Genomic DNA, 12333 nt, shown 5'->3' on the forward strand with positions numbered 1-12333 from the left:
ATTCTCATGAATTTGATCTAGACTGGTAAAAATAGGATGCAATGCCATTCTTGCAAGTCTCAAGCGATGTATACAGAGTACCACTATGAGATCTATTACGAAATTTAATAACTAATTCAATTAGGATAAAATGTGCATGTCAAGAACAAATAGTCAAACTCTCTAAGTACTACATTTCTAATAAAGATCTTGCCATTTAAAGGCTGGGAGGTGGAATTTCAGTAATTGGTATCTCTCTAAAAACGGCATCTTGACTAGAAATATCTTAAAATCTAGTATAGTAACTTTTATTGTTCCCACTTAAACTACTAAATGGGCTCCTGGCAGAACATATTCTCGACGTGTTTTTCCCCCCTTGGGTTATTATAATGGCTGATGAATTGGCATTTAGAGAATCTCTCTTTCACTAAACTGGGATCCAGAGAGAGCCACCAGATGGCGTTCTCAGATCCAGTCTTTATCCTTGAAGAGCTGCATTGTACTCTTAGCCAAGATTCATGCCCTGAATGCTTCAATCAACAGATCTAGTGGAGTGTGCAAGAAACAGTCCAGCAAGTACTCAGTAACCTTTTTCTAGTTAGAAAGCAATCAAATGTACTCATATTCACTGGCAGCAGCCTGCTAATCAAGTTTCCAGGTTCTTCACCAGTCCTCTCAGTTTCAAGAAAGATCCAGTTCCACTCCAGATCTGCTCTACTTGAGGTCCTAAAACATCCCCTCATTCTACCTGAGGGATCCAGATGATCTAAAAAGTATCCAGAGTCCTAACTCCTCAGAGAAAGACAGAAAGAAAAGGACAACAACAACAAAAAGCTCCTTTTCTGGGTAATGGTTAGAAGTTCTCTCATATTAAGGTGAAATTTGAGTATATACCTCCCTTTTTTACTGAATGAAGGTTCTAGAAGCCTCAGTTCCAGGGAGACTAGGCCCTAGAGCTTCATTACTCGTTTACACTGCAAAGCACAGATTCTTTGAATATGTGCATTAAAATCGACACACTGGGACACCCAAGCTTGGAGAAATCACGTTTTATTTCAAGGATATAAGTGTGATAGCATTAGACAGAAATCACATTTTCGGTGTCAAGTGTGATCTGATGTGCCTATTCACAATCTGGTCAATATATTGGTTTTTAAAACAAAACCTCAAATCAAAATATATAAAGACAAAGGGTATGGCCTCTGTACAGAACTTAAAATTCTTTCAGGTTGACTGATTCTAGCTCATTCTGCTTTGATTTTAATATACCTGAATATCTTACCATTCTAATCCCTACCCTTCATCTTTAGGTTCATTTAAGAACACAGAGATAGGGACTTCCCTGTTGGTCCAGTGGCTAAGACTCCGTGCTCAAAATGCAGGGGGCCTAGGTTCGATCCTGGGTCAGGGAACTAGATCCCACATGCCACAATGAAGATCTAAGATCCTGCGTGCCACAACTGAAACCCAGCACAGCCAAACAAACAAATAAACATTTTAAAAATAAAAACAGAGATTAAAAAAAAAACACAAAAACCAACACAAAGATAAAACATGAATATACCCTGAATACACCAAGATATGTATCACTGGAAAAATACTGACAATGCCAGAGTAAAAGGAGCCAGAGGACCACAACAGAATACTACACTGCAAAAAGAAGGAATAACCCACAGTTCATATGCAACAGTGCGGAGGAATTTCACAACCTCCAGGTTTAATGCGAGAAGCCGGACACAAGACACAGAAACACTGTATTATTTATATAAAACATAAAAACAGGCTGAACTAATCTTAGTCATAAAAAGTCAGAATAGACGTGATCCTTAGGTAGGTGGATAACGAATGACTACCGATGGGTACAAAAAGGTGTTGGTAATCTGTCTCTTGACTGGTGTGGTCTGCTGAGGTTTTTGAAAATTCAATGAGCTGTATATAAATAAGAGCAGTATATTCATTCAATAGATTTTTCAAATAGCAGCAAAAGTAAAATAACCACAATAATTTATCAGAGCCACACACACTTTTCAGTATATTTATTATATCAATACTTCAACAACAAATTAAGAGAAAAATGAGCCAAAGGGGCTATTTTGTAAACAGCAACCTGGCTCACCTAAAAGCACAAAAATCTAGTGATTCTGTATCTCTGGCCAAACGGCTAAATAGAGACTCAATCACATTTGCTCTGAAAAGTGGCTTTTAGCCACAAAGATTCCATTCTGTGAAATCCACATATTCATTTATTTGCTACCTAGATGTTTCCAGGCTTTCTAATATGTAATGATAGAAGGGAACTCTGGTCCATTTGGGAACACAGCCCAGAATGCCAGTCCCGTATCCCAAGACGCTCCTGAATTAGAAAGAGGAAATGGTCTCCACTATGACTCTCTCGGGGTCAGACAGTCAGCTCTTAATACATTGACAGAAAAACATGAATACTAGGAGTAAATGGGCCAAAGAGTCAGGCTAGTTATTAAGCTGATTAACCCTTTTATTAAATCCTTTAAAAAAGTTTTTTAAAAACAAGAAGGCTAGCTAGTGGAAGTTCTCAAGAAACAGTTGAGGAAAGGAACAGAAAAGCAGGACGTAACACAGAGAATACTTAAATTACTGAGCAGACTCTGCTACTATCAGAGCCATCATCCCCAGGTAGGGAGGTGCAGGGGAACAAGCACTGGCTTTGGTGTGAGCAGAGCCATCAACTAACCCAGGGTCAATCATCTTCTGGTTACATGACCTCGAACAAGACTTCCTTAGGCTCAATCTGCTGTCCTGACATTGGTAGGCTTACACCAGATTAAAAAAAAAAAAAAGCGTAAAATAGTGTAAGACTAATATTTAACAACCAATTAATAGAATAAAAGTCTGATGACATACCAAGCATTGTGGTGAAACAAGAACTCAGATGCTGCATAAGGGAGTGCAAACTGGATCAACTACTATAAGAAACAATTTGGCAAAATTTGTGCAATCTAAAGATGTACATATCCTAATACACAGTAATTCTACTCCCAGAGTTTACTCCTAGAACCCTAGAGAACTCTGTGTATAAGAAAACATGTGTAAGAATGCTTACAGCAGCACTATTGAATCAACAGGAAAAAGGATAAAGAACAGTAATATATTCAATAAATTTTTCAGAAAGTAGCAAAAAAAACTTATCAGAAACACACTCACCAATATGGATAACTCCTACAAATACACATTAAATGAAAAAATACAAGTGGTAGAGATTACTTACAAAATACCGTTTTTATAAAACTAAAAAACTATACAACACATTGCTTAGAAATAAATGCATTACTTGGCAATGTTATCTCTTGGGAGCAGGGAGGAAAATGCAATTGGGGAACTGTGCAACAGACGCTCAAACTATACTTGAAACGTTCTGTTTCTTCAAGTAGTGTGTAAAGAATGACCTGGGCAAAGCTTTTGTACTGATCTCTTTTATGACAAATAATAAATCTGGAAAAACATTAAAGAATTGAATATAATACTTGATGTATAGCAGAAAATAGACAACCAGTAGAAGCTACTTCTATTATGATTTGAATTGTAGGAGGGACTCCTGGCTCCTGAATATAGCATAGGATCCGTGTCATTAAAGCAGGGAAGAAAGCTCCAGATGACCTTCCTCTGCCTAAGAATCTACATGTGGACAACAATGTGAATATGGCTGGGATAACAAATACCAGTTCAGTCTCTACACATATATTGTCCTCATTTAGCACTATGTCAGCAAGGGCACTTCTATCCAATTAAAACGCTGCTACACAAATCTTGAATCCTACCTTTCTGGCTCTGTCACCATAAGAGTAAGCTCCAGCGGAAGACTGAGGCTGTCAGGGTTGCTGACTCACTGGGACCTTCCACTCTGGGCCTGCTAGGAGAGAGCACTGGCTTGGAGGTCGGGAGATTCAGGGTTTCTCATCCTGACTCCATCATCTTCTAATTAAGCAACCCTGGAAAAGTCTACAAATATCTCAACATGGATACATGCCCAGTTGTTAAGAAAAAGGGTCAAACCCTGACCCTAGCTGTGAGGCACAGGCAAGTTTCTTTACCTCTCTAAGCTCCACTTTTCTTATTCATAAATAAGAATCATGAGAACCAATCTCACAGGATTGCTATGAGGATTAAATGAATAATCTGTGCTAAGGCTCAGCATAGCATCTATAAGACAATAATTACTTAACAGGAACCTGGGTTGCTATGAAGTTTATGAAAAGTGATGAGTTTTGTATATTGTAAGATCAGTAAATTTTATTCTGTGTTTTCATTACAAGAACTATGTGTGCTCATCCACTTAGTTGTGTTTGCCTGACTGCAACTCTCTGCTATAACCCACCATGGGGTTTCCCAGGCAAAAATAATGGAGTGAGTTGCCGTTTCCTTCTCCAGTTCTTCTTTTTTTAAAAACTCAGTACTAATGTATATGAGTGCCGATTTTCAAGTAAACAGAATGTATTTTCCTGGAAAATTCTAAAGCCAGCCAAATAATTCTTACACTCTGTGGGAAAGACTGAGTTTGAAGTTTTAGAAATATGTTTGAGAAATCAAAGTTGTCTCCAACTATATGTCTCACAGGTTCTCACGAAAAGTCTATTTGTTAGTTCTAACCATGAGACTCTGAACTGTTCTCTGAAAACCCAAGATCCTGAAGGTTAGTTTAATATATCTACAGTTAGTTACTTGGAATTATTATAATCTTTTTTTTTTTAAACTCTTTCTTCTTGCTATAGAAATCTTCTAAAAATCCTGGAAGAAACCAAAGTCTTTGGAGATCTATAAATCTTCCTAAAAAATTAAAAAGGACAATTCTTCTGCATCTGGGTAAGGACATGCAAGTGTGAGACATGAGTTACTAAAGAAAGGGGACTTGAAGTGAAAGCCTCTTAAATGCCACAATAAAGCAACTGTACACTTAAATTTCTAGTTTTCCATAGACACATTTCCTAGCAAGGGAAAAAAAAAAGGTACTAACAAAAGTCATGGAAAAACCTGGAGAATAATAAATGACTAAGCGGTCTAAACCATATCAAATATTTTATATCTATGAATTATCATGATACTAAAAAAAAATAAATTAGTCATCATTCAAAGATGCCAGGGAACCAACTCAATATTTTGAAAACTGGTAAATAAAGGGAATGAATCAAACATTTATCTTGCTTTTTCTATAACTGTACCACTGGGGAGCCAAATAGCAGAAAAGGAGATTTTCTTTTTATAGTATACTCAAGCAAATCAATATGAGAAAAAGTAACAGAATTAAAATTACAGGGGTGATGCATTTGAGGACGGTTGTATCAACATAAACAGAGAGCAAACTAGACATTATATGCCCCCCGACGAAAGAACACATCACCATCTATGAAGCCTTCTTCAAAAACGGATAAACATGAATCTAATCAGGCCTCTATATCCAACTGCCAACTTGTGGGAATACAGAAGAAAGAGGAATATATTAAACTACGTTGCTGGAAATGCAATCATCAAAAGCTAGGCTATGAAAAGTCCTACATAACAAACATCCTGATTTTCAATAAATAAATTCCAGGCAGTCAAAGGGAGGGAGTGGAGGAGAGAGATGACTATTTGAAACCCATAGACTATTTGAAACTTAAGTGGATCCTAATTCAAATCAATTTTAAAAATTAAAACTTTCATCAGACAACTAGAAATTTGAACACTACCTGCATAGTTGGTGATATTAATGATAATGCTACTTTTACGATGTTTTTTAAAGAGAGTCATTATCTTCACAGACATATATTGAAATATCTCTGAGTAAAATGATATGATGTCTGGGATCTGTTCAAAATGAAGTAAGACGGTGACTGGGAATGTGGGTCAGACAGGACTGGCCAGGGGCAAAGTGATGTACACGCAGGGTTCTTAACAATATTTTGTCTACTTTTATATATTCCAAATTGTTCACTTAGAAAGGAATGGAGAGACGAAACAGAAAAAAGCAAGTAACTTTTACTGGGGTCTAAATTGTGTGTCATTATCATCATCCCAGTATACCATGAGGTGTTCACACTCCCTTCTGGTTGATGTTTCATAATATTTTTGGTTCTAATCCATTTCCCTACTCCTTCCTACAAAAGCATCCTTTATTATGGCCAAACTTCTCTAACTCAGGTTCTCCAAATGACACTGGGCTCACTCCTTGGTCTTTGCCTCTCATCATGATTTTGGGGGTTAACCTAACATTATCTCGATTCCTGGGTTGGGAAGATCCGCTGGAGAAGGGATAGGCTACCCACTCCAGTATTCTTGGGCTTCCCTTGTGGCTCAGCTGGTAAAGAATCCACCGCAATGTGGGAGACCTGGGTTTGAGCCCTGCGTTGCAAAGATCTCCTGGAAAAGGGAAAGGCTACCAACTCCAGTATTCTGGCCTGGAGAATTTCATGGACTGTACAGTCCATAGGGTCGCAAAGAATCAGACACGACTGAGTGACTTTCACTTTCACTAACATTATCACAAGAAACACAGACTTGAAGTTCGGGCTGACCTGATACTGAATCCCATAACCTACAGATGCTTCTACTGCCAGCCTCCCTCTTTTCCCTCCTCCCTGTGTCCCCTACAAGGCTATGAAACATTGGTCTACTTATTCTGTCAGTGTTAATCTTGGCATCTGTCAAACGGGATGATGAAAATTTCAGTACTGTGGTGAAGGTTAAGTGAAATCATATTAGGTAAAAAACGCCTGCCCAGTGGGTGGCACTTAATGCTCAGACAATAAATAATAGCTCTTTTTCCTTTTCTTCTAAGAGCGACTCTTCCTCTGCCTAAGACAATCCTACCCACCCTTCAGGAAAATTCAACTTGCACCTCCTCTGAGATCCTGGAGAATTTAAATTTCTAGGCAATCATAGAGCAGGAGGAATAGTACAGTGGCTAAGGGCACCAGCCCGGGCTCTAGCAATCAAGAGCTGAGTGACCCTAAGCAATTTAATCACTTCTCTGAAGTCTTAGTTCACTCATCTATAAGACAGAAACAATAAGGGCATGTAACTACTGGGGAGATTGTGAGAATTAAGTTAAATAATCCAGGCAAACTGTTCAGTGCAGCACTCAGTAAAAATTGGCAAGGAGGAAAAAAGAGAAAATCAAGTCTGAGATTATACTCCAGTGAAATTCTGAGTTTGACTTGCCTCTCCAGCTAAACTAAAAGTATCTTTAGTGCAAAGATGTTAATTTACACTTTGCATTTTCTAATGCACTTTACATATAGAAGACCTTTAAAAAATTACTTGTCAACAGAGAAAGAGAGAATCTGAGCATATGTATAATACCGTACTCAGATTCGTATAATCCTTTGTGGTATGTGCTACAAAGCATAATTGTCACCTAACAATTAAGAAAGGGAAACATCACCTGTATCTAAATACAGCCCCACCCTGTATTTCCAGGTGCCCTCCCACTTTGTCTTTCATTCCATTAAGGAGTGCCTGTTTTGTTTCCCTCACCCACATCCTGATTTTTTTTCTATTTCCTTCTCTGACTAAACCCACTTGCTCCCACAGGGTCTGCTGGGTTAGGTTTAGAGAAACAGATCACTAAGAATAATCAGAACTAAAATTTTCCTTTCCTGTTCCAAACAACTTTAAAAAATTTAACTGCTTCTGCTTTTATTCCATGGAGAGGCAGAGGAAAAAAAAAATTTTTTAAGGCAACAGGGCAGAGAAAAGGCATAAAATTTATCAGCAACTGTGGAACTATAACTAAAGGCATATGTGAGTGACAAATGAAGGAACAAAGGGAATGTCATCACCAACCAGTGGTTCAGCTTAAAGAGGGAACAGGAGACCATCTCTAATAACACTGTCCTACAATCACCGCAGCAAACCCACTGCATCAAGTTGTGGCTGCCCCTCACAACTTCATGGCGAAGACTTTTTCAAAATTTTGCTATTTTTCACAGCTGTGTGTGTGTGCTCTGTCGCTCAGTCATGTTTGACTCTTTATGACCCCATCGACTTGTAGCCCACCAAGCTCCTCTGTCCATGGGATTCTTTTTGGCAAGATGACTGGAGTGGGTTGCCATTTCCTCCTCCAAGGGGATCTTCCTGACCCAGCGATTGAACCTGCGTCTCCTACATTGGCAGGAGGATTCTTTACCACTATGTCACTGATCCTCTATCATACTGTAATTATAGAATCTCTCATTTACTGAGTACCATTAGGACCAGACTTTTGACTAACCACTTTACACCAACCAGACATGGGAGGAAACTGAGGCTTACAGAAGTTAAGAAACTGGCCCACTCTTGGCTGGTCAGTGGTAGAACAATGATTCAACCTCAGCATGGCCCGCCATCACAGTACAAGCTTTACATCACTGAGGGGTCTGCTATTGGGAGGTGGGATTCCTGGCTGAAGTCTGAGGCTAGAGAGATCACATAGGGAGTTAATGAAGACATGTGTGTGGGGACAGATTTAGCACATAACTACAAAAATGACTTCCAAACAAAGGAACTGACTCTAAATAGCCTTTGCCTATTTCTCTTTCTCTAGTGAACTGCTTTTATCTTTCACTTACTTACTTATAGAAGTTTTTATCTTTTGCTTGCTTACTTACAGACGTTCTTATCTGCTATATTGCTTTGCAAAACTTTTCACTGTGTATGTGCTTGTCTTTTTTGTGTCTGTACTGAAAAGAAATTTTAAGTTTTAATGTAATCAAATTTATATTTAAATATATGCTTTACCATTAAAAATATGGTTTGTGATATGTACGCTCGAGTACACTTTTCCTAGCCTAATATTTTTTAAAAAATATTTTCTTCTAAAAGTTGTAGAAAGTTTTTTTCTATAATTAGGTCCAATCAACCTAGAATTTATTTTTGTGCATGGTGTGAGATGAGATCTAATTTTATTCATCTCTCCATGAATAAGTAGTTGCCCTTGCACCAGTCATTGAAAGGTCCACCCTTTCCTTACTCATTTGTCATGCACCTCTGTCTTATGCCTAAGTTTCCAAACATTTGTGGATATGCTTCTAGGGTTCATAACCTGTTCTACTGTTATCTTCATGTATTTTTGCATCAATTTCACTACTCTAACAACTGAAGTCTTGGTACCTGGTAGAAGTAGTGTCTTCTTTGTTGTTCTTCAAAATTATCTTAGTTATTCTTGGCCCTTTACTCTTTCTTTTAATTTATAATCAGATTATAAGATTATTAAAAAGAAAAAAAAAAAAAACAACCTCAGGCTTTCAAATGGCACTACACTGATTTTAGCTAAATTCAGGGTGAAATGTATCTTGTAATATTGAGTTTACCCATCCATGAACATGGTTTATTTTCCCATTTACTCAGGCACTCTTTTATATCCATTATATATTTCTTGCTCCTGTTAGTGTTATTTCTAAATACCTTATAGCGATTTTTATATTTCTACAGGAAATATTTCCTGTAGTATTTTTCTAATTGATTACTATCGATACAAGAAAAGGGGTTTCCCAGGTGGCGCTAGTGGTAAAGAATTCGCCTGCTAATAATACAGGAGACTCAAGAGACCCAGGTTCAATCTGGAGGAGGCCATGGTAACCCACTCCAGTATTCCTGCCTGGAGAATCCCATGGACAGAGGAGCCTGGCAGGCTACAGTCCATGGGGTCACAAAAGAGTCAGACACGACTGAAGCAACTGAGCACGGACCCACAATACAAGAATGCAATTTTAGCGCTTCTCTTCTCTTGACAACAGTGGTGAATGATCTTATTTTTGATGATTGATCTGAAGATCTTGAATTTTTTATGTAATCATATCATATGGAAACAATAAGTTTTCTCTTTCTTCCTTTCAACCTCTTATCACTTGTTTTTTCCCTTGACTTCCTGTAATGACCAGTACCTATAGCAGAGCTGAACAAAAAAAGTGATTAGAAGGTATTCTTTGTTTTTGTCTTTCCACAGAAATCTCTTTGAAACTTCAGAATTAATCATGATGTTTGACATAGGCTTTTATCAACTCAGTTTTTTGTTGTTTTGTTCATGAATGAGTGCTTTTTTGTTGCTTTGTTCATGAAGGTGTTTTAACAAATGCTTTTCTTGAGTCTACTGAAATGACTGCCTATCACTTTGAATTAAACTGTGGAACCCACTCGATTGTGAGGAAATAAATTTAATGTACTGAAAGATCTAAATTAAAAAATATATATATATAAAACAGAGGGTACCAGACTATATCTGAAAATATACGATAGGTAATGTTTGGTAAAACTTTTGTTCCAGTGGCTTACATGTGCTGTGAGTAAAATGTACTATGGGTTGTATAAAGAAAAGTTTGAAAGCTACTGACCACTTTTTCAGTACATGAAAAAGTACTGTTAAGGACAAGCATTTTATTGTAAGGTTTTCTTAAAAGCACACAATGCTTGATCTTTGCTCATTTAAAAACACCTAGCTTTAAAGTATTATTAATATTAAAATAATAAACCACATTCCCCAGATGGACAAAATGGGCCACATTCATAGAATCATCTGAAGTTACTAAAAAATAATAAAAGTAAATTAAGTATGATTTCTGACCAGGTTTGTTCTGCAAGAATAACTTTAAGTAAGGGTATTTATTAAAGCTTTTATCACATTTTCAAACTTGTCTGTGACCTTAACAATGGACAGAACCTCTACTCCAAAAAAGCTCAACATTAATTTATATTTCTAAAATCAACAGGCAACTTCGTGTCTGCATTACTTCCGTCACATTTTCTGTCCTTCTGTCCCAGGTCTGGCTAACTCACCTCTCAGCTGTCTATATTACTTCATGCTTTGTTGATTAACTGCCTAGCCTTGTCACAGGTTAGGAGAACAAATATGCTCCCAAATCCCACCTCTACTTAATTGACCATTCAGTGTTTTTCTTCACTTATCACTCCTGATACCTTAGGATATCTTAAGACTGTTTTGTGTTTGTGACCAGAGGCAATACTGCTCACCTTATTCACTGGATTTATTTCTGGAAGATCTGTGGCTGCTTCCTGATTATGCTGACTGTGATATATCACCAGTGAGACCATTTTAAAGGAGGCAACTCCCAAAAAAGAGTTCTAACACGTTCTCACAATAGCAGCATTGGTGGTGGAAGCACCTAACCTGCCAAAGGGACTATTTAAAGGACAACAATCATTGGATGTAGTGATTTTGAAATTTGGTTTTTAAATTCATATTCCCTCGATATACCATGTATGCTCATGTCCTCTATAAAAGCCACTTTTCAGAAAATTAATCATTACATAGACATTTTAAGGACCACAATATTCACCTTAGCAATGATACAAGGTGCCAAGTGTTACAAGTCTAAAGAATACAGTATCGCTGCTTCTAATTGGAATTTTTATAGTCTCCTATTTTGCTATGCTAATTCCCTGGTTGCCGCTGGATATATTAGAATGGTATTCAAACTGAAAGAAAGCTGTCTTTTTCAAAAGTCCCCAAAATAAACTTATAGGCATAAATTTAAGTACACTAAACAATCTATTTTTTATGCTATTTTATAATCCCCAAAGCAATGTTTTAAAAATCATAGCAACCTTTCATAATGATTACATCTGGTAAAGTGGGAATGGCAACAGTTGATAAAGGGCAACTTTTTTTTTTGCTTTTTTAAAACATACTTTTGTATTATTTAAATATTTTAGCTGTACTTTGTAATGAAAAACTGAATAAAGAAATAAGGGTACAATTATAAAAAATCAGGTATCTCCAAATTTATTTTATGCGACCCCCTGTCATCCCATCTCAAATCTACTAGGATGCTGCAGCACTTTGACAGCAGGGACCTTGTGTGTCTTCTACAGTCAGGCCTGGAGCAGACGCCATGCATTTATCTATCTGTAGATAGTAGAGGCGGAGGCAATGGGAGTAAGGGATTCAATAAGCCTTGAAGGGGACGTTCTATTTATTCAGAATAAAGAGCTCTAGTATCTCCTCTCCTTGACACGCTGGTTAATATCTACTCACAACTCTTAACTGCTCTGCTCGTGAAATAGCTAGACCCCTATTTGTATGGGATGGCCAGAGGTACCCTCTAGAGGGCTAAATAACTGGTTAGGCCACTGTTATTACAATTTCGAGAATATCATTTCATATATTACATTCAAAGTCCAATGCCAGAATCCCTCTGTTGTACACCTGAAAATTACATAATATTGTACAATTGACTACACCTCAATTAAAAAAAAAAATCCAATGCCAAGAGCCCAACTCTTATTGACATCCTTTTATTTGAACTACTAGCCAAAATGTTACTCATCTGTTAAAAGAATGATTACTATTTCTAAAATCTAAATTTAATTTTTTACCTTGTTATCCAATAAACTTGTTTCATATTTTGT

The 12333-nt window shown here is 37.2% G+C and overlaps 1 protein-coding gene across 3 annotated transcripts in view; it reads right to left on the minus strand.

The window, feature by feature from the left end:
- Positions 1-12333, minus strand: part of IDE (insulin degrading enzyme) — a 98252-nt gene that overhangs the window by 46162 nt on the left and 39757 nt on the right. The gene's annotated exons all lie outside the window — the stretch shown is intronic.

The sequence above is a fragment of the Capricornis sumatraensis genome, chromosome 23 (assembly GCF_032405125.1).
Source record: "Capricornis sumatraensis isolate serow.1 chromosome 23, serow.2, whole genome shotgun sequence".
Lineage (NCBI taxonomy): Eukaryota > Metazoa > Chordata > Mammalia > Artiodactyla > Bovidae > Capricornis > Capricornis sumatraensis.